The sequence below is a fragment of the Cyprinodon tularosa genome, unplaced genomic scaffold, assembly GCF_016077235.1.
Source record: "Cyprinodon tularosa strain WSP-4 unplaced genomic scaffold, ASM1607723v1 ctg171, whole genome shotgun sequence".
NCBI classification, from domain to species: domain Eukaryota; kingdom Metazoa; phylum Chordata; class Actinopteri; order Cyprinodontiformes; family Cyprinodontidae; genus Cyprinodon; species Cyprinodon tularosa.
In genome coordinates, this window is record NW_024038541.1 from 485,115 (window position 1) to 506,106 (window position 20,992).

General features: G+C 36.8%; 1 protein-coding gene across 5 annotated transcripts in view; it reads left to right on the forward strand.

The window, feature by feature from the left end:
• The window catches only part of grid2 (glutamate receptor, ionotropic, delta 2), a 594,833-nt gene that overhangs the window by 447,854 nt on the left and 125,987 nt on the right, over positions 1-20,992 (forward strand). The window lies entirely within an intron of this gene.

Sequence of the window (20,992 nt, forward strand, 5' to 3'; positions counted from 1 at the left end):
AAGAACTTCTAAATGTGCTATGGTTGGTCCTTATTTTTAATTAAGTGTCTCTATGTCAATGCTTTTAGAAAACATGAAATAAGCTCATACTTTTATTTAGTTGTTCTCCCTAAATAAATGCTTATTTTTCATTTAACACACTATATGCTTACTGTACTGCTCTTGAACTGGCAATACAGTAGCCAATATAAAGAAGAAAAAATGTCTCTAATGTCTCTAACACCCTCACTGAAACGTTTATAGTGTTCTGAATAAGCACATCATGAGGGTCTCACTATTTGGTAAATAATTTTCCATATTTTTGCTGTGGCAAATGGTGGTAATGAGAGTGACTATGATATATGCTAATTGCTACTTCATCTCCACAATCATCTCTCTTTAAAGCTGTAATTAACATTTTAGTCGTTGCGTCATTAGACTAAATAAAGGGCAGAAGAAAGGGGATCTAATTCTTCAAGAGGGGGTTTATACTTGGTTGTCATACAGAAAGCAATGTTCTACTTTAGCAGTAATCCAAAAATGTGACTGTATCCTTCATGAGAGTTAAGGATTAGATTCTTTGTAATATTTTTAGGTTAGAGCTAGCATTTTAATAGCATTTTTTTTTTTCATTTGTTCCCTTTCTACAATCTATTAACTAAATCTCTTGCACTCAAGGTAAATCTCAGCAGGATTGAAGTTGTATTACTCTTTCAATACCCCATTTTGTTACATTAGTAATTCAAATATATTTTATTTCATTCTAATACATTAGAACTACAAAAAGATGTTGCAAAATAGTTAAAGAAGTAAATGTATAGATATGCTTTATTGTCTGTTTGTATGGATGGGGAGTATATCTTAACACAAGTCTTCAAAACTTGCCATACATTTTCAACTGGATTGGGGACTTGACTATGACTGGGCCAACACATAAATATGGTTTGACCTTAACTATTCCACTGTAGCTCTGGCTTTATGTTTATGGAGATTGTCTTAGTGGAAGGTAAATCACCATCCTTGGTTCAAGCTGTCTTTTTGGTGTTTTGCTTTTGAGATTGCCCTGAATTTGACACAATCCATATTCCAATTGAAATTGTTTGCTATATGATGAAATCTTTGGCTATTTTTACAACATAACCCTAATTTAAAATTCTTAAAAACTTTCTTTTCATTAAATTGCTCTTTCCTTTGTCCTTCCTGATGTTTGTTTACTACCGTTTACTAAGCTAATAACCACATAACAGCAGGCTTTTGCGTTCAAAGCGAACGCAGTGTCCACTGTGATTTCCATGAGCCCCCCAGGGAGTTTAAAGCTCTGCATTTCAGATGCAGATTTGGTTTGTACATTTAATATGGTTTCAGAGATATTAGAGATAATAAAGATTCTTTTTTTAGGACATCCAGAGGTCAATTTTCCCCCCATTTAGCTGCACAAGAAGTTGAACTAGAAATATCTAGCTTACTTTTTTCAGTGCTGATTTATTTATGCAGGTAAAACTATTATTTTCACTAATTTGGTGTTCAGTAAAGAATAATATTTAATTTTGGCTGATGATTTTGCCATCCTATCAGAGTTTTGTGCTGCACTTATTTCCTGAAATCAAGTTATTCCATAGCATCATATATTATTCCTTTGCTGGTATTTAATAAAACAGTGGGCAAGTTTACCTTATTTAGTGGCTGGAATGATTGTTTAATTTATAGCAAATCAGCAGCCTCCCAGACCCTTTGCTTTGGACCTACAGTTATTTCTGGCTACCCCGTGTGATTTCCTGTCAAGGTCTCACTGCCTGGCAACGTTTCAAAATAAAACCATGGGTGAAACTTAACATCATGGACTGCTGCTAAAATGTATTCTATAAGCAACTTTTGAATTGCCTTTGGGAGAGCATAATTTTTTGGAAAAGCCCCAAAAGCACAGAAAAAAAAAAGGATTCCACTTTGGTTCATCCAGAAAGGCGTCTGGATGAAGGTAGAATTTGGCGGTATTTTCTTGTAAATCTACCCCTGCAGACAGCCCCCATGCTGGGCAGTGGGCAGCGACAGACCGTTGTCTGCGCTGGAAGTAGGAGAGGACAAGCAGTGCTTCAAGGACTAAATTAAAACTGCTTTTTTTAAAGCAACCTAAAAATTTCCTGAGAGCATTCCTTACTTCTAGCTTTGTTAACATTATATATCTCTGAACTCTCACCATGCGGTGCAGCTGTTGGACAGCACCTCAGTATCCCTATCTAGTAGCATGAGGTGACGGCAGAGCAGTGAACGCACACATGGGATTCACCACTTTTTGTGACTCAATCGCACTCACCAGGGACATTGCGTCCGGTCTGAACAAACTATTATACTCAAAACCAAATATAGTGGTCACTCATAAGATGAGCTCTGAAGGCATTTTGATGAATTTCATTTTTTCGGTGGCATTATATTACATCGAACTTTTTCATGTTTATTAGAAACGAAAAACATGTCTAATTTTTGCAGCACATCACAATTATATTGTTCTTTACATTTCATGATTGCTTAATTTTAGTTAAATCTTAATTAAGTTTAGATAGTAAAAAAGCAAATGATAGGATGCTTAGAGATATTCAGCATTTAAAGGTTTCTCAAAGAACAACTTCTTTTTTCTTTCTTCTATCTGAATGCACAGTGGGCAGACATCACATTTATATCTCTACTGAGGGTTTTGTCTTCAGATATTAATATGTTGTAATGTGTTTGTTGTGGCGACATTATTACGGATTGATGGTCAAATCCTTCTCATTGTCTAGAGAACTTCTGTTTTGCAAAGCTAGTTTGCACCTTTCCTTAACTTGCCATTGCAGTACATTTCCTTTGCGTACGTTATGAAGATTTGTTTGGTAGTACATGGTTGCTGCGCCTTTTTTTGGTTTCAGTGCATTTTTATAATGTAGTGCATTCGACTTAGCCTATTTCTTTTTACTGTTATTTCAGCATCTCTTTTTTTAATGGGTGTTTTCTTTGTTTGAGTTTTGTGCGTTTGTCAAATTTTTGTGTTTGTTATTCCCCTTGTGTGGTTATTTTTATGTTTGCAGTACATTGTGGAGGAATATTGAACCAATTTACTATGGAGGTGTAAAAAAAAAACAAAGACAGCAAAGTATATTTATATAGCCCATTTCATATGACAATCATGGACCCAATGGGCCTGTGATTAAATTAAAGGGTTTCAAGGGCCTCCTCATTCAGGACAGTTTAATTCAGGCTGGCAACTAATATATGCCTGAAGCCGAAACACATAAATATATACATATAGCATCACAATGTAATCTTAAAACAGATTTTAAGATATGAAGGATAGTCTTTTGCACCACTCTATCCTATTGCTTAATTTGAATCTTACATTTAAACACTTTAAAGATGTTTAACTTACCTATGCTGAAACAAACAATGCTAATTTGACAGTATTGTTATTCCTAATCAAATGCTTTATAAGTCAAACATTCATTTTAATTAATCAACAATGACGTATGCTGTAGATTTTACTTGATTATATATTACAATTCTATTTAAACTAAGTTATTTCATGATTGTATAACTCCTAAGATATTTGGACGTGTGTCCATAAATCGGTTAAAAGCTATTAAGTGTAAGATGATTAATCTTCAGTTGAAAGGTAAATTAATTGATCATCTGTTTCTTCTTATCATAAGTATTTTAACCACATTGGACTTTAAAGTTGGATCTTTCTTTTGGCATCCATCCAAAAAGCTTATCATTGCATTAGATATCTGTTGTAATTTGACTTTTTTAGACCTAATGTTTTTTCTAGGTTTAATAAATATCAGCATCCTTTCAATTTTAATTTGAATAGACCGTATACAGCTACACAGGGCTAAACAGTAAAATCCTTTTTTCTTAGAATTTCATTCAGAATTCTTCTGAATGAATTAGTGTGGGACACAAAAGCAGTTAAAGAAGAAATCAGGCGCCCGCTTATGCTGCAGTTCTACTTAACTTTCAGATTCTCTCTCACATCCATATGTATGCTGCAGTTCTCTCACATCAGCTCTAAAATGCCTTAAATTCTTGCACTAAAACCCTAGAATATTAGCTTAGGAGAAAATTGATTCTGATGCAAAGACATCCACAGCAGGAGGGAACTCGAGATAAGCAATACATGTGAAAATTCAAACATGGCACCCACATTTTTCTTTAGGCACTGTCACTTCCATTGTCATGGGGTGAGGGGCTGAGAGGGGAAAGAAGGAGGTGCAGAAGATTTATGCCAATCCTTTTCAACACTTTCTTCCTTCTCTACTCTTCAAGATCTCTTGGCTTGTCTCTTTTACCCCAATCCGTTTTTTTCTGTTATAGTTCACATTTTCCCCATTACATAATTTCTATTCCTCTCTATGTGCTTACTGCTTGTCTTCCAACCTCCTGCTGCTTTTTTTCTCTTCATGCGTTCCCTTTCACAAGTTCTATTCTTCCTTTGTGTTTATCCGAGGTACCAGGGCACCAGCCAAGTGACTGTTTGTTTACATGTCCCATAGGCCTCTCGGTCTGGCATTTCAGCACAGAGGATGTTGTGAGAAAAAGTCTTAACGCCATAAAGTATGTCTAATTGGTCTCAATGAGAGTGTGGGAGACTGATGGTAGAGGAAGAATAAAGAGGGATTCGGGAAGACTGCATATTTCTAAATGTTATTGCTGTTCTTTTGACATGACGCTTTATGTCACTAGCCTACAATGTCTTGCGAAAGTATAATTATTCCACATACTCATATACATACTCATATGCACTTTACTCTAAATAAAATACAGTGCCAGCAATAGTCCTGAAAAAATGACCAAACTGGTAAATGGAGTCCAGCTGTGTGAATTTTATCTCAGTGTAAATCCAGTTGTTCTTTGGAGGCTTCAGAACTTTATCAAAGAGCATTAGTTAACAAACTGCATCATAGTGTAAACACCAAGGAACTCCTAAAATAGCTCAGGAATACATTTGTGAAGTTTATCCAAAGGTTTAGGTTTAGAATAAAATCAGCATCTTTAATGAATTCAAAAATCATTGTAAATTCATCATCCCTAAAATGTGGTCTTCTACCTAAAGTGACTGGCCAGACAAGAAGATGCATTCCAAGAGGTTATAAAGAGGTTTCTGGTTCAATTTGCATGTTTTCTAAGCCATAACAAGTCTTTGTTGGGCTACTCTAAAGCTATTTAAGACATTTTGAATTGAAAAAGCCTTCTGGATGGGAAGCGAAACATCTTCAAACATGGAAAACAATTTTTTTATTATTTTTTTTTATTATTCTTTTTTTTTTTTTTTTTTTTTTTTACTTTTTTGGAAAGCATCACAAGAGGCCCACTGTAAGTATTTATCCGAAATGAAAACACAGGCATGGCTTCTTCCAGATGGGCACTTTGCTTTGTTTATTTGATGCTGTGAAACTACAGAAATAAAATATAATATAAAACAAAAGCTTTAGAACTGTATCAAGCTACAAGCTACTGAAGAAACATGTTTTTTACCGTAAAAAAAGTTCCTTGTGGCCGCCTGCCAATTCGGGGATAATATGTAAGTGCTCTCACAGTCTTGTAACTTCTAAACATATACATAGTTGGAACACTATAAATGACAAATATTTCAACACAATAATAACAAAATACCTTTATGGCAAGTCAACAAACTAACCAGGCTGCTGCAGATTATTCAGAAAAAGGCTTTCATCTGCTTCCTGCTGCTTTCGAAGTTCTCGCAGCCTCTCATGCTGACATATAAGTCTCGTGAAAAGAGCGACGAAAAAATAGTATTGTTACATAAGACAAAGATTATACATGAGACAAAGATTTTAATGTGTCATGATGGGTCTCAAAGATGCATGAAAACCATTCAGAGGCACAGAAAAAAAGTTAAAAGTTTATTGGTGAGGTTTACAAAACTCAGAGAGAGATAGAGAAAACTGGTTATTCTCAGATGGGGGAATCCTGCGGTCTGGTGAACCGTAACCGGAAACTCAAGGGGGGAAATCACAGTGATGATTTCAAGGTCCGTAGGGAAATTGATCAAAGGAGATGAATGGAACAGTTTTGTCTCATGTAGTATGGTTCTAGATTGATCATTGGGTCCAGTTTGTGGGGGAATTGTCCAGGGACGTTGGTTACTTGTTGGAGGGCGGACAGGCAGGCTAATGGTGGGTCCAGAGGAGCAGAGCAGCAGAGCGGACTGTCACAGACTTTCTTGAGGACTTGAATGGATCTAGTGGAGGTTTCCCTTTGCTCAGTGTGAAACAAGTATTTCTTTCCAAGGGGAGAAGGACCAGGCTTATACAGTGGATTGGGGGGTTATCCTGCCGGAGGACACCAAAGAGACAAATGGGTAAAAAAAACCTTAGACTAAGACAGGCAAAGACTCAAAGGTTACACTCAACTAAACTTAGTGAGGCCAGAGTACCCAATACTGGCAAACACTCTGGAGTCAAGGTGGTGACAGTCCGCTGCTCAAATACTCCTCTGGTGATGGCCCAACAACCCGCAGGTGTGGGGGGAAAACCAGAAGAGGCCCTCCAGGCCAAACAGGGGGAAGGGCACCATCTAGTGGGTAGGAGGAGAAACTAAAGGAAAAAACAAAAACATTCCCCACAAACAGAACCCTAACATAATGTGAGCCACAACAAAATAAACCAAAATATTTTTACCTCTGAAAAACAAATATTGTCTTAGTTGCAGAAATAATTTTAGGGACACTTACAGTAAGTCTGTAAAAAGACTGATCGTTTGGCTGACTTTGTCTTGGTCTGGATTAAACAAAACTACATAAATGCATATGAATACTGGGCACGATACCCCACTAGATTTTTAGGATTTAGCAATCTAAAATCTACATGTGGAAAAGAACATTTCTTGTAACATATGACAAACATAGACACATACAATGTATTGTCATAATATAATCAGTGGTAGTCACACACAAAAATGTATTAATCATTAGTATTGGTTGTGGTTCCTCTTATCTTTGAAAAAGAGGCACAACTAGAGTGAGAGCATAAATTCATACAGTGCCAACTATCACATAAAGGTTGTAAAATTGGATATACAACGCTCTCAGGCATCATATCAGCCAGTATAAGAAAAAAGCTTCTCTGAAACTTTCAGGTGCAATAAACTGCACTCAGATGGGGAACTCTTAGGTCTCAGGGTATACAATATTATTAAGCTATAAGAAAATACAATTTTTCCTCACAGTTGCTTTTCTGAATACCAACTGACATGATGCAGACTCTTGTAGGAGATTTGGCTGATGTGAGAGATGATTCATTACTCTTCATCTGACCTGGATGGGTGTGGTTTATAAATTAACAATAGGACTGTTTAAGTGGAAAAAAAAGGTAAATACCATCAAACAATGAAACTATCAGATAAAGCAAACAAGAAATCAAATAGGATTATTCTTCATTTAATCTTTTAGACACTTATTGATATATAGGCCAGTTGATCTAACTTGAAGCTTGAAAGCAATGACTGGACACATAAAGATGTGATTTAAAGTATACATGAAGAATTATTTATATCCTACGCTGGACTGCTTATTGGCTGTTTCTGAATTAAGAGTACATGTTTCAGTATTTTCCGGCCAGAAGGTAAAAGGAAGGAGGAATGAATGATTACCAAGTGAAAATATCAGGATAGCCAGTCAGGTAACATTAGCAGAGTGTACACCATTGACCAGCTTAAATGCAGGAGCCTGGACAGTCTGTGGCCTGCAGTGATGGGGATGTGCACTCATTTGTAGTCTTGTGCACTAGGGTGTCCATCTGAAATGAGCCACCACAGGCACTCAGACAAGCATGGGAACAGGAGGCAGGGAACCTGTGAGGCTTCAGCAAAATGGAAAAACAAGCCAGCCACTAGCAAGTTGGAGGAACTGCGGAGTGCTCTGTCATAAAGGAAGTTTTAACTGCTAACCAGTGGCGGCTGGTGAAAAATATTTTTGGTGGGGCTGATATAGCCTAGTGTATGTCTCCAACTAATCCGGAATAAGAATTCAAATAAACAATTGGACAGCTGCATCTCGGTCGTTACATTCGCCATCTTCCCTCTAATTGTCTGCACCTGCGCTTGGGTTCAGAAGCCTGTTAAAGCGCAGTATTTTCAGCGCCCCAAGACCATAAAGTTCCGAGACGCTGATTGGCCATTAAATTCACCTAGCAATAGTACATGATTGACAGATTCTTTGCAAATGTGGGGCTGTCTGATCACAGCCCCCAGAACAGAGACGGTAGGAGTCTGTCTGTGGAAATCCACAAATTAATGACAGTAGAGAGGGAAATGTAGTTTATATAATTTGTTTTGCTTATAGGTACACAGTCTAGAGAGTAAAACTGACATTTATGAGTTAATTTCTAAAAATATATTTTACGTTTCTCTCTTCTTATCAGGGGGGGCGGTGCCCCAGCGCCCCCTATGGGCCGGCCGCCACTGCTGCTAACACCAAAGTTTGGACTAGAAGAGCAGTTCACAAGGGTTGATAAGAAAGTCCTATCTTATTCAAAAATCTTATTTACTTAACATTGGGAAAAAAGGGCCATTAAAAAGCAAAAACACAAGAAAAAAATATTTTTTTCAAAGGTCCACATTGACAGAGAACTTAAGGGAAGTATTTTTTATGACTTAAGACAATTGTGCTTTTTACAACTTTTTCTTTATTAGAGAATACAAGAAAATTGATCTAAGTTACTGTAATTAACTATCATCTGGAAAAATCTGAAGGCATCAATGTAATAATGACAAAGCTAAATCTCCTGGGAGGGCCTATTACAGAGAAATTGCAGGGGAGCTGATTAAAAACAAGCAATCTGGGCAACTAGAGGAATGGAGATATAGAACAAAATTTATAAAAGTGTAAAAATTGAAATCTATACACTGTGCCTACTCCATTCCCCCAAAAACCTATAGCAGGAAAAGGAGCATCTCCATAATAAAGACTATATTTACACACAAAGTATTGTTTGTTTCATGTAATTATTTCAGTTAATTCTGATGATTATAGTTTACAGCTGAAAGCAGTTTCCCAAGAAAATTATATTTCATAGGACTAAAATTATTTATCAGACAGAAGCATAATGTCGATGGATGTTTTGACAGTTGTTCAGTCAAGACTGAACAGAAGCGGTAAACCACAAAGGTTTATTGCATAAGAACTAGTTAATCAAAGCTGAGTGGAACGTAAAGCCAAGGTAGAAAAAAGCAAAAGCAACAAGGATATTTACAGCTTTGAGAGGATTGTTTAGCAAAGCTTATACAAGAGCTTGAGAGAGATTTACAAGGCATGTACTGTGACTGGTTCTGCCGAAGCCACCACACACAGACCTATCCAGCATCTCACCTTCAACTAAGGCATTCATTTTATAAATCCCCACCTGAATCTGAGACATTGTCAGAAGCATCTTGAGTGGGCTAAATAGTGGATTAGATTTAGAAATCCATGTCCGTCCCTGACTGAAGGAAGAGATTTTGATTTGTAGAACCATGTCATTTGGTATTGCTGGCTGGATTGATTAGATAATTTCCAAAGTCTGCAAAAAAATCTGCCAGTAAATTCAGAGCACATGCTTCCACATGCAGAAGAGCATTACAGAGAAGCTAATTTCATTTTCCAGCAAAATGTCTCACCTGCTCATGCTGCCAAAAGTACCAACACCAGCTTTAATGTCCTTGGCTTCATTGTGCTTGATTCACCAATGAACAGTATTGATGATCTATATGACATTATGTATAGGAAGAAGACTCCAATGCTCACAATGAGGTAGATTATTGCTATTATTAAAGCAATCTAGACACCTCATCAAAACTACAGACTGATTGCCCTCCTTACAATTATGAGGCCTGTAGCACAAAGCAGGATTACAGGGTTCGCAGGAGAATTTTAGGTTTAACCCTGACTTTCTGGTAACACAAAGCTGGAATTACTCTTAGCGAGGTTGGTCACCGTAGCAACATACTCTGAATGGGAAACCTGATTCTGGGGCAGGCTGGCTTTCAGGATTTATCTTAATCCTAGAACACGCTCCACCCATCAGCCAATCAGCTCTTTGGGACACAATTACATGCCGTTTCATTGAAGACCTGATTTGATTCGGTCAGTGGTGTCAAAAGTACACACATTTCTTACTTAAGTAGAAGTATAGATACTGCAGTTTAAAATCACTCTGGTAAAAGTTGAAGTATCAACTTGACCTCTTTACTCAAGTAAAAGTGAAAAAGTATGTGCTCCAAAACTATTTAAAGTATAAAAGTATAAAGTAATCTTTAAAAAAAAAACAACAACCAGATGCCACTATAAGAACTGAAAGCTAAATTTTTTCTACTTTTTCGAAAAATTCTTTGAGATAGGGCCATGGATTAGGGAGGTCTTGTTGGTCTCTGTCTCCATGTCCTGATACGCTCTCACCTGTGTCTGACCTTTATTTTATAATTATTTTATAAAGACATCTCTTATTTCTTTTTGCAAGTATTATATAATTTATGCTTTATTCGTTTAGTATTGTTTTTGCTATGTTCTTACCTTTGCTGTTGGACCACATTGATTTTGCAATGAAGGTTGTGTGATTTAAAATTAACTTAAATTTGTTTTCTCATACGGAATTTCTGAAGGCTTAGATACGCGACTAAAATAGCCAATAACTTCAGTTTAGTTCCCCAAGAGAGTGGAGAAAGCAGTATACATAAAACAAACATTCAAATGTCAATTTATATTACTTTGTCTTGGACGTGTTTCTATCGTAGAAACAGCAGATTTCACTGTGAGACGTTTAACTTTTGGCCAAGTTTCAACAGGAGTCATAGGAGCATGCATCTGTAAGAGACAGATAAGGCTTTAATAAGTCCAAGAAAATCACCCAAAAATGATATGATCCCTTCTGTACTCTTGGTTGTGATTGGTCCTCTACCTTGAACCCGCCCCGTTACACGTACACATTCACAGATTCATGATCAGTTCAAGCTGGATTGAGTTAGTGAATTGATAAACAGCTTTATGGTACCGCTGACCTTGATTCCCACAATTGTGGATTGGTTAAACTGGATAGAGCGGAAGTAATCCTGCTAGTTTAAGCTGACTTCGTGGTATGATCCTCTGCATTGATTTGGCAATTTTTGCAAACGGTGCTCCGATCAAGTACTATGGTATACCTAAAAGGCAAGTGAGGTGATAAAATATTTGGATTAGAAAACTTCAAAGTTTCTTTTTTTTCCTTAAAAGAAAAAAAAATTATTAAAACATTTAATGCAAATTATCCTTTACACTACATTATGCCACTGGAGGCATGGAAGTAACACCAAAGAGCTTACTGGTTTGGTTTCCAAGACTCAATGGTATAGCATGTGGTCATCATCTATGTATGAGCAATATACTTTGAAGATTCTCAGTCATCCAGGTCATAGTCATTTCAAAAAAAGTAAAAAAAAAATTATAATAATCCTTTGGACTTTGTTTCCAAGTTTAAAAACGTTCGCTTCCCATCTAGGAAGCTTTTTCAATTAAAAATGTCAGAATTAGTGTTGAGTTCAAGGCTTTATAGAGTGGTCCAAAACAACACCTTGATTTGGCTTAGAAAAGAGAAAAAGTTCCAAGCTTTAGTTTAAGTTTCCAATGCTTGAAACTCAATGATAATTCTGACATTTTGAATTGAAATAGCATTCTGGATGGGAAGCAAAATGTCTTCAAACTTGGAAAACAGTGGATTATTGCTCATACCTTTTTAGGTTTCAGCAATATAGAATTAATTACTGTGGTGAACCTGGATATTTGTAGGACATCATCATGACTGCTCTTTCTAGGATCAAGACAGTAATACCAAAATAACCATAACACTTGCTGTCGGTAAATGCTTAACATAACAGGTTGGGGAAAAAAAGACTCTTTAAATTTTTAAGTCTTCTTTTTTTTCTCTGCTACTGCTCTTTGAAAAAAGGAATTCAAATCTCTAAGTCTATTTTTTATTTTTTTGTTTCTGCAAACAAACTGCCAAAAGAAAATTTAAATCTTGGTTTAGATTTCAAAGCAGTCAGTAAAGGTGTGTGGTTGTAAGTCAGAGCAGAACACAGGACATCTGTTCTTCACTGAAGTATTAGTAATAGCAAAAAATATTGAAAAGTATTACAAGAACAAAGACTTGGTCAGCTAACATTTCTGCATTGATATTCTTACAAAGCAAAAAAAAAAAAGGAAAAAGGGGTGGTTTTACCATAATATTGCATTTTTCTGGTGAAAAGATTTCCATATATTATTTGCTGTAAGCTGCACTCATATAACTTTACACAAATACATCTTGAATAAATTTCACATTATCACACTGTCAAAAAACACAAATTTTGTTTTGAAATAGTGAATCACCACAGTTACGAATGAAAAATACACAAGATATCAAAAGGTTTTAAAAATTAAACCAATTGGCATCCTAGCAGCAAACCATATATTACTATTATTTGACATTACATTACTATTATTCAGCCAAATTAGAAGATTGAGAAGCAAAAGTTTGTAGTCATATCGAATAAATCCTCTTGGAAGCTTCCCTGTTTCTTGTTTTCTGCTTTTCTTCCTTAATTAAAGTCCAAATCAGTCAGGGAGGAGAACTGTGTGGAGAGACAGACTGTGTTTTTGTGGGGATATGAACATGGTGTGCTGGTGTGTGTTTTTATTTACATACATGCAGAAGTAATCCCAGCGTGTTGTTTTCTTTCAATTAGAACTTTGTGGGGAATAGATCCATAGACTCGCTTTCATGCTCATGCTGCATTGGTTCTCATCCTGTGAGAAATATTTCCCAGAAACAAAAACACATTGACTCAAGGCCATAGGCCATAATCAAAGCTTTCATCTTTCCATCTGCTGCTCAAAATCTGTTTTTCTTTCTGTTTCTTTCCACATCTCCTTTATTTCCTGCTCTCCCCCACTGTGCATCTATCTGTTGCCATGAGTGAGAACAGGGCTTTGTACGTAGGAGAGATATACTCCTTCAGAGCCTAAATTATGCGCAAAGGAGCACTTACAGTATGTGTGTATGCATGTTTAGCCCCCCAAATATCCAGTCTTCCACATTCTCCAAATCTCTCTGCCTCCTGTAGAGTTTTCGCAGTATGACTGCCATGCTCATTCTCCACTACGTATTCCCTGTCTGGCTTCCTGGATGTGTCCTTCCTCCCATCATTATCCACGTCTCTGCGGTGCTACACTGCTGGAAAGCCAATTCTATCATAATTTTCCTGAACTCATCTTTTCCTCTTTCGTGGTTCTTTGGATTCACATATCTTTCTCTAAAGACTGTTTTGCAACCTTAAAGTGGATCCAACTTTACAGTATCCATACCCTCTTACTTAAAGCATTCGACTTTCAATCTTCCCTCCCCCTGCTCATCTTTCACTCCCTCCTTGACCACAGGGATAGGCTGTAGTGAAAGAAACCATGTCTCACCAGTGGCCTTAAACTCATGTCTTTCTTATGCCTTCTCTTCCACTCTATGCTCTTTTGTTCTCTTTCTGCTCTTTCATAGCTGCTTCCTCTCGCTCTTTTATTTTTTGTTTCCCCACTGTGGTGTTTCTCAGTTTCTTGTGTGCTTGTCTCTGCTGTCACAGCTATATTTTGTAAGAAATTCCAAAGAGGCCCCTCTGTCCTCTGTTAAAAATATGAACACAAAACCCTTCCCCCCTTCTTCATGTTGCAGGGCATCTACATTCTTGAAGCTATGTAGCCTCTAGCTTATCATAGTTAATAGCAGTTAACCAGGCAGGCAATCGGAATACAATCAAATAACTCATCATCATTAATCTGATTTTTTTTTAATAATTACTTAGATATAGAAAAGTGTAAGTTAATTGTGGAAGCTATCTACTTTTATGTTGCTAGCAAATTCATTGGTTTTATAACTTGAAACTTCAGGTACATGATCTCATTCAGAATGGACGTTCAAAAGGTAATGAGAGCACTATTGTAAAAGTTAATATAAATAGAATTGAAACCAGCCCTCTTCAACAGAAAACCAATCTACTGTCTCCTATTCAGTAATAGAAATATATCCATCCACCACATTCCCAGGCTGGAGGAGAAATCTTTGGTGAGTTTTAGAGATTTCGAAAGCAATTTCTCCAAGTGGGACATTCCCTGAAAAAAAAAAATAAAAATAAAATAAAATTCTGATCCTGGTCATAAACTATAATACATGACAAGGTAAGGGTCTGAACCTAAGAATAAGTGTATTGATAGTTTGAATATTTGGAACTAGGACAAGGCCACATTCCTTGTATGCCTCTCCTGCTCCATTCTATTTGGACACATTTAAACATTTAAGGTATTTGCTTAAGGCAGATAGGCTTATGCTGTGTTCAGAATAAACATGTTTTGAGCATTAGGGGCGGCCAATTTAAATGCAGTCCATGGTTGACGCAAGTCAATGGGCCATTGGGAGGTCCTTTGGAGCGTTTCAGATGTCTGGTATGACGCGCCTTGAAGCATTTCAAGCTTCTGGAAAATTTGAACTTTGCAGCTCAATGCATTGCATCAATCTCTCAGAGAGGCTGATCAGAGAGTTGTCAAGGAGACTGTCAAAAGTTAGTGAGCTCTAATCGAGCCACTAAAATACTTTTTTTTTACAAAAACGTGGCAAAATGATGTATGGTTAACATCAAAAAAAAAAAAAAATGCATTCTAACGTGTAAGCAAAAATTGTTCGCTATTATACTCTTGCACTTGCAGTGTTTAACAAAGATACCTAAAAACTGCTTTATAATCAGTTCCAACAATGGCAGGCCCTCAGTGACTGGTAAGCTTGAGGGATATATATTACTGGGAATTCATTGCACTACCACCTGCCTGTGTATTTGGCACTGCTGCACTTAAGAAAATTTAAAAGAGTCATAATCCTGATAAATTGACTGCATGAATGACGTTTTGAGGTCTACTTTCTTAAAAAGGTATTAAAACTGCTATTTTTCCTACTTATCACATTGAATGAAGCAAAGCCACTCTCTCTGTTGTATGGCCCAATGCTAGTTGAGAGTGTTCGGTGTGTGACTTGAGTGTGCCTTTAAAAAAAAAAAAAACACTGGACTTTGTTTTCCAAGTTGGAAGATGTTTCGCTTCCCATTCAGGAAGCTTTTTCTATTCAAAATGTCTGGATTAGCGTTGAGTTCCAAACTTTATAGAGTAGCCCAACAAGCCTTGTTATGGTTTAGAAAACATGCAAATTGAATAGAAAAAAACAGTTCCACCCCTTAGTAATGGGGAGTAGTTGAGGTCTTTGTTGGCCTGCAATACCCGATACTGGCCTATGCCTCTGAAAAGGGAGCAATAGGGTTATTGTTCACCTGGCTGACCGGCCGAGATGTTTTGGTCCCATGCATATCGACAGGGGTTGAGATGACAGCAGCAAGGAATCCGCTCTATTGCTGCGCTGTAGGATTTTGAGAGCTGGAACCTGAGTCCATCCCCTCTGTTTAAGGTTGTTTTTTCTCTCTTAACATAAATGGCTTCCTTCACACCCATTTCCTTCACAAATGTGAATATTTTGGTCCTCAAACGAGTGTCCTTTGTCTTTAAGGTGTAGGTGGACAACAGAGTCTTGTCCAGAGGAGGTAGATCAGGGCAAAATGTCCTCAAACTAAAATCATTTTGATGTTCCAGAATTATTTGGTGTAAATGCAGCATTGGACCTAAAGACACTGATACTTATTCTAGTCATTTCACATTCACCTATGAACCTCTAAAATATATACTGAAGGTCATGAAGCCTATATTAAATTATAACTCACCAAGATATTGGTTTGAGGTTGTGTACAGGGTTCTTGCCATCAAATTTGTCCCAGCTGTATTTAATTAAAGAAGCTATAATAATTTATTTCTTTTAAGCGCATTTTTAGCACAAAAGCTGGTAACACTAAAGTTGTCAAAATCACACTTAGATGTTTTTGTTATCGTAATAAACTTTAACGTGCGTAAGAGCTACAGAAACAGTTTTTAAAGACATTTATCTTCATATTTGCTCATATATGCGAGAAAACATTAATTTCCACGTCCTTCGTGGCACGGCAGGATCTCTGATTCAGTCTGATAGTTTACATTTTTATTATGTATTATGCAAATTTCACTTATAAACATTTTGTAACAGTCATATGTGTCGTGAAGCCTATATATGAATTTGTTTCTCTGTACAAGTGACAATGACAATCATTTCTGACAATAAAATAATCTCTATCATTTTTTTTATCATTAAATTTTGATAAATAATAGTAATAGGTAAAGTTTGATTTAAAGCTGCAGTCTGTAACATTGAGAAGAGAGCAGACTTCGACTGAAAATTTGAAGAAAAACAGGTTTCATGCCACTCCCCCACCCTCTCTGCTTCACTCATGCCCCACCTCCAAGCTCCACCCCTCTCACAGCACCTGTGCGGCTACCGCATGCGACCACAAGCATCCAAGCAGCGTACGCGGCATGGAGTGTGAACCGGTTAGAGCGATAACACTCACCTCCAAGCAGCTAGATATAAGATGCTGGTTATACTGAAGTTTGCCGTGTAAGCAGTTGTCGGCAGGGGCAGTAAGGGCAGTTTCTCTTTCGCTGGTGGCTGTCGCTCCGCCATGACTTCCACGCGCGTCCTCCTGACTGCAGCAGCCGGGCGCTGCGGCAGGTTAAGTGGTGAGGGGGGGGGGGGGGGCTGTGATTGACACTCCATCAGACGCTCCTCTGGCTGTGATTGGTTGTTTTGACTCGTCCCGAATTATTCTTTCCAGATTGAAATACAGGCAGTATGCGGGACCAATTGAAGCAGTTTTTTTCACAGGTTACATATCACATGTACTGCTGTCTGGGCATAGGGACAGTTTTAGCAAATATAACAAAAAAGTGATTTTTAAAAACTTACAGACTTCAGCTTTAAGACTTATTGGTAAAAAGAATAACTTACAACCAATTAGGAAAAAAAACTAATGATTGTAAAAGCTTTTTTCTTACTGACAGTTGCTATGCAAATTTTCTTCCCACTGTATTAAATGAGATAATGATATATATTGCAATTGCTAATTGTTTTTTTAATTCCATTGAAAGTAAAATCTAGTTTGCTTTCACTGCATGCATGTCAGTTGAGTGACTTCAAACATTCAAATGATTTTGAGAAAAATAATATTTACTTTATCCAAATTTACCATTCCTGTTAGAAACTTGAAGCATAGGACATGTTCAAACCAATATTATTAGCCACTTTGCAAGGATTCAATGTGCCTTTTGCAGATGCTTGTTATTGTCGGCTTGTTACAGATACTTCCTCACCTCCTGTGGGACCACCCCTGCTGGTTTCTTGCATGCTTGAGATTATTGTCACATAATGTGTGGTTGGTTTGCTAGTTCGAACAGCTTTCAGACAAGCCCCAGGAGCTGCAGTAACTTACTACCAATGAGAGAAAGATATGAGAAGGACCTGGAAGGTAGCAGTATATGTAAACATGATCATCACAAACTTCCCGTTGCAGCATGTTTAATCTTCCTTGGGGTTCTGTGAACATCAATTTAAGATGTCTTGGAGGAAAGAGAAAACTGGGTTGTAATTACTTGTAAACCTGAGCTTTGCTCTGTGTTGTAGAGGGAGGTTTGCAATAATGTCAACAAATGGAAGATAATGAATGGATTATAATATACTAAGACTCATTTAGTGATTCAGGAGTCTTTTAGGCTTCTGCTTAAAATTCTATAAAACACTGTTATAGATGTTTGTAGAACTATGGTTACTGCTAGGTGTTGAATTCAAAGGAGCATAAAGCAATAATTGATAGAAAATATGGATGTGAATAACTAAAGGTATCATTTTAGATGAAACATGCTACGACATAACTCACCACCCCTCTGTGTTGTTCATAGGCGCACACCTATTTCATTCATCTTTGTCGCTTTTTTATATTGAGAGGGGCCATTTATGTATGTAATCTATCAGACTGACCCAGTCTAATGTTGTAACGAGCTACCTGCTGCCACAGTGTTTATGAGGTAAAAATAAAAAAATGCCTGTCACCTGGTTCAGCTGGAGAGACCAGCGATTTGGGAACCACGGTATGGCCAAACCCCCCATATTCAAACATGGGTGTCTCTTTCTGCTAGCGGCAGCGTATGTGTTTTCACGTATATGGGAGCACAGCAGTGTTTTCGTCACCAATGACAAAAATATTTTGTTGATGCTCCTTTTTTTCATGACGATAATTAGAATTGATGAGCTAAAGATGGATCTTTCATGACGAAAACATGACGACTCATGGGTGTGAGTTTTCGTTAATAGAACGAGATTGAATAAAAATGTTATATTCAGATGAAATAGGTGGCCTTGATTTACTTTGACTGGCCTTAAGAACAAAACGGTTTATCCATTTATTAGAAGGATGTCATTGATTTAGTCATTTTGAAGATCTAGATGGTTTTCTCATTATATAAATGAGATATATATATGTGATCTGTGGTGGTGTATAATTATAAACTGCATGAAAAACAATGTAAACATCTGCAGAAACAACAAATCTTTAAAGAAAAGAGATATAACAGTTAACAGTGGCAGTGTTTTACTCTATAGATTATCATGATGTTTACTGAGCATGGGTACCTCCCACTAAATATGCATCTGTCAAAAGCAGCTTCAAAGCGTGATGTTAGCAGCTTGTTTTGTTCCACCCATATTCCTTTTTTTTCCAAGGAGACATAAAGGCAGTTGCTACCAGAAGCAGTAATGAGAAGGATGGCGTAATTGTAATACAAGCACATTTATTTTGGGGCACTCTGTTGTTAACTGCCTCAGATAAACAGACCACGAGAATCCTATTCATTTTCCACAGTATGTGCTGTAAAGGTCAGGCTTTGAGCAGAATGCAGCTGAAATAAACAAAATAATTAATTGCTTCTTGATAAATGCTGTGCTCACCATCATATTTTCCCCACAGAATTTTAATTAATGTACAGTTGCCAAAAGACAGTTGATACCTAAACAACTACCTACATTGGATAAAGGTCACATTATAACAATATGAAAAGAGGTTGAACATAATGAAATACACCTTCTTGTATTTACAATTCTCTAATCTGGAGCAACACACTTAAAGAAATACTTACTACATCAATAAAAAGAGGTTTCTGTTACAGTTGTGTATATATGCTTTATGGACTATTACTGTACCTAGTGGCTAATCAAAATCCTTATCTTAGGTTGGAAAGAAGAAAAAGTTAAAAATAATATGAATTAAAAAAATAATTGTCGGCTGCAATTATTGTAATGTATTTTGAAAAAAGAACATAAGCACTGGCTACTAGATATCATAAAGAAAAAAAGGACCTTCGAGATGAAAGCATGTTTTGAAAAAGATTTTTTTTTACATAAAAACATAGAAACAGTTCTTGGAAGGAAGAAAGTATATAATAAGTAATATACTTTCTTCCTTTCAAGACTTTAAGGATACATAGGGAGGATGCAGCGCAATATAAATGGAATATATATATATATATATATATATATATATGTTTAGGTCAAATTTCGCAAATTACATATATCTTATTTCAACAGAAATATCTGTCATTAGTAAATAATAGTGTCATGATGGGTTCTCTAAAGCGACCCAAGAATGCAGAACACCACTAGACGGAAACAGTAGTAAAAGTTTAACAGAGTTTATTTTGCAAGCACAATGATACTGGTTCTGGTTCTGGTCCTGGAACACGGGTTCACCGGAGTCTACATAGGAGGACAGTTCAGTTAGCAGGGCACTTAGAGATTTGTCTTTATATTGTTTCTGACTTGCACCTTGAGGGTCCTTGATTAAAGCTTGGAGAGGAAGATTGTTGGAACTGGAGAGAGTTTGGTTCGCAGAGTCCGCAAGCTGCTTCAGCGTCTTACTTCTTAGGATTTGAACAGAGTGAAGCTTGGGGTTTCCAGCTCTTGATCCAAGGCTGCATGAAAGCTCACAGGCAGGCTTCAGGTTTGGCTCAGAGGGTAGGCTTGGCAGGTCAAGCTCTTCCAGAGCTTCACAGGAGACAAACTGGTTTCCTGGAAAACAGAGACAGAAGTTAGAATCCAGCTTGGATTCAAAAAGTCAACAAAGGTTCTCAGAAGGATCTAGGCTTAGTGCTAACCAACTGGATCAACACTGCGGCGTTGAGGCAAGGTCTGAAGACAGCTTAAGTAGTGGATCCTCTGATGATGGTAATGAGCAGCAGCTGTGCAGGAGGCTCTGCTCAGGAGGATCCACGGCGGACTCTGCTGGAGAAAGGTGGTACTTCTCCAGCTTCCAACAAATAGCCCTCTATCCCTTTACTTTGTAGTCATGGAGCAGCTGAAAAGATTTTGTGAACACTGTGGTTTATATATATATATATATATATATATATATATATATATATATATATATATATATATATATATATATATATATATATATATATAAATGTTTTATTTTATTTTTTTCAAAGAAAAATAAAAGAAACACAAATCATAATCTAAATGCTGTTAAGGCTTCCCTTCTCATTTTCCATTAGATTCTTTTCTTTCTGCATGTATTCAGGCAACCTATAATTGCATCGGATGAAAACGGTTTCCCATTTCTGCATGAGGCAAATTTTAAAGAGAAAGGGCAATGTGTCAATAGAAATTATGTGGTTGCCATACAGTTTTGCAAAATGTAATAGAAAATTGGTCTTGGGTCATGGTTTGAAATTAACAGATATTTGTTTCCTGTAACAGAAATGACCATTTTTGGGGTACACACCTGGAGACTAATTCAGAGGCATCACAACATTTGTATTTTTTTTTTTGTATCTAATTAACTCAACCTCCTGCAGAGATAGCCCTTGCTAAGGTGTTGACCTCTTTTTTTTATTTTTTTTTTTTTTTTTGCACATTATCGTTCATCATAAATAGGTGAGAACATTTTATTAATTCATCAGATAAGGGAAAATGCACTTAGGCCTTTAACCTTGTAAAGAAAAAGTCGAGGCTTTTTCAAAATATTAGTTACTTAAAGT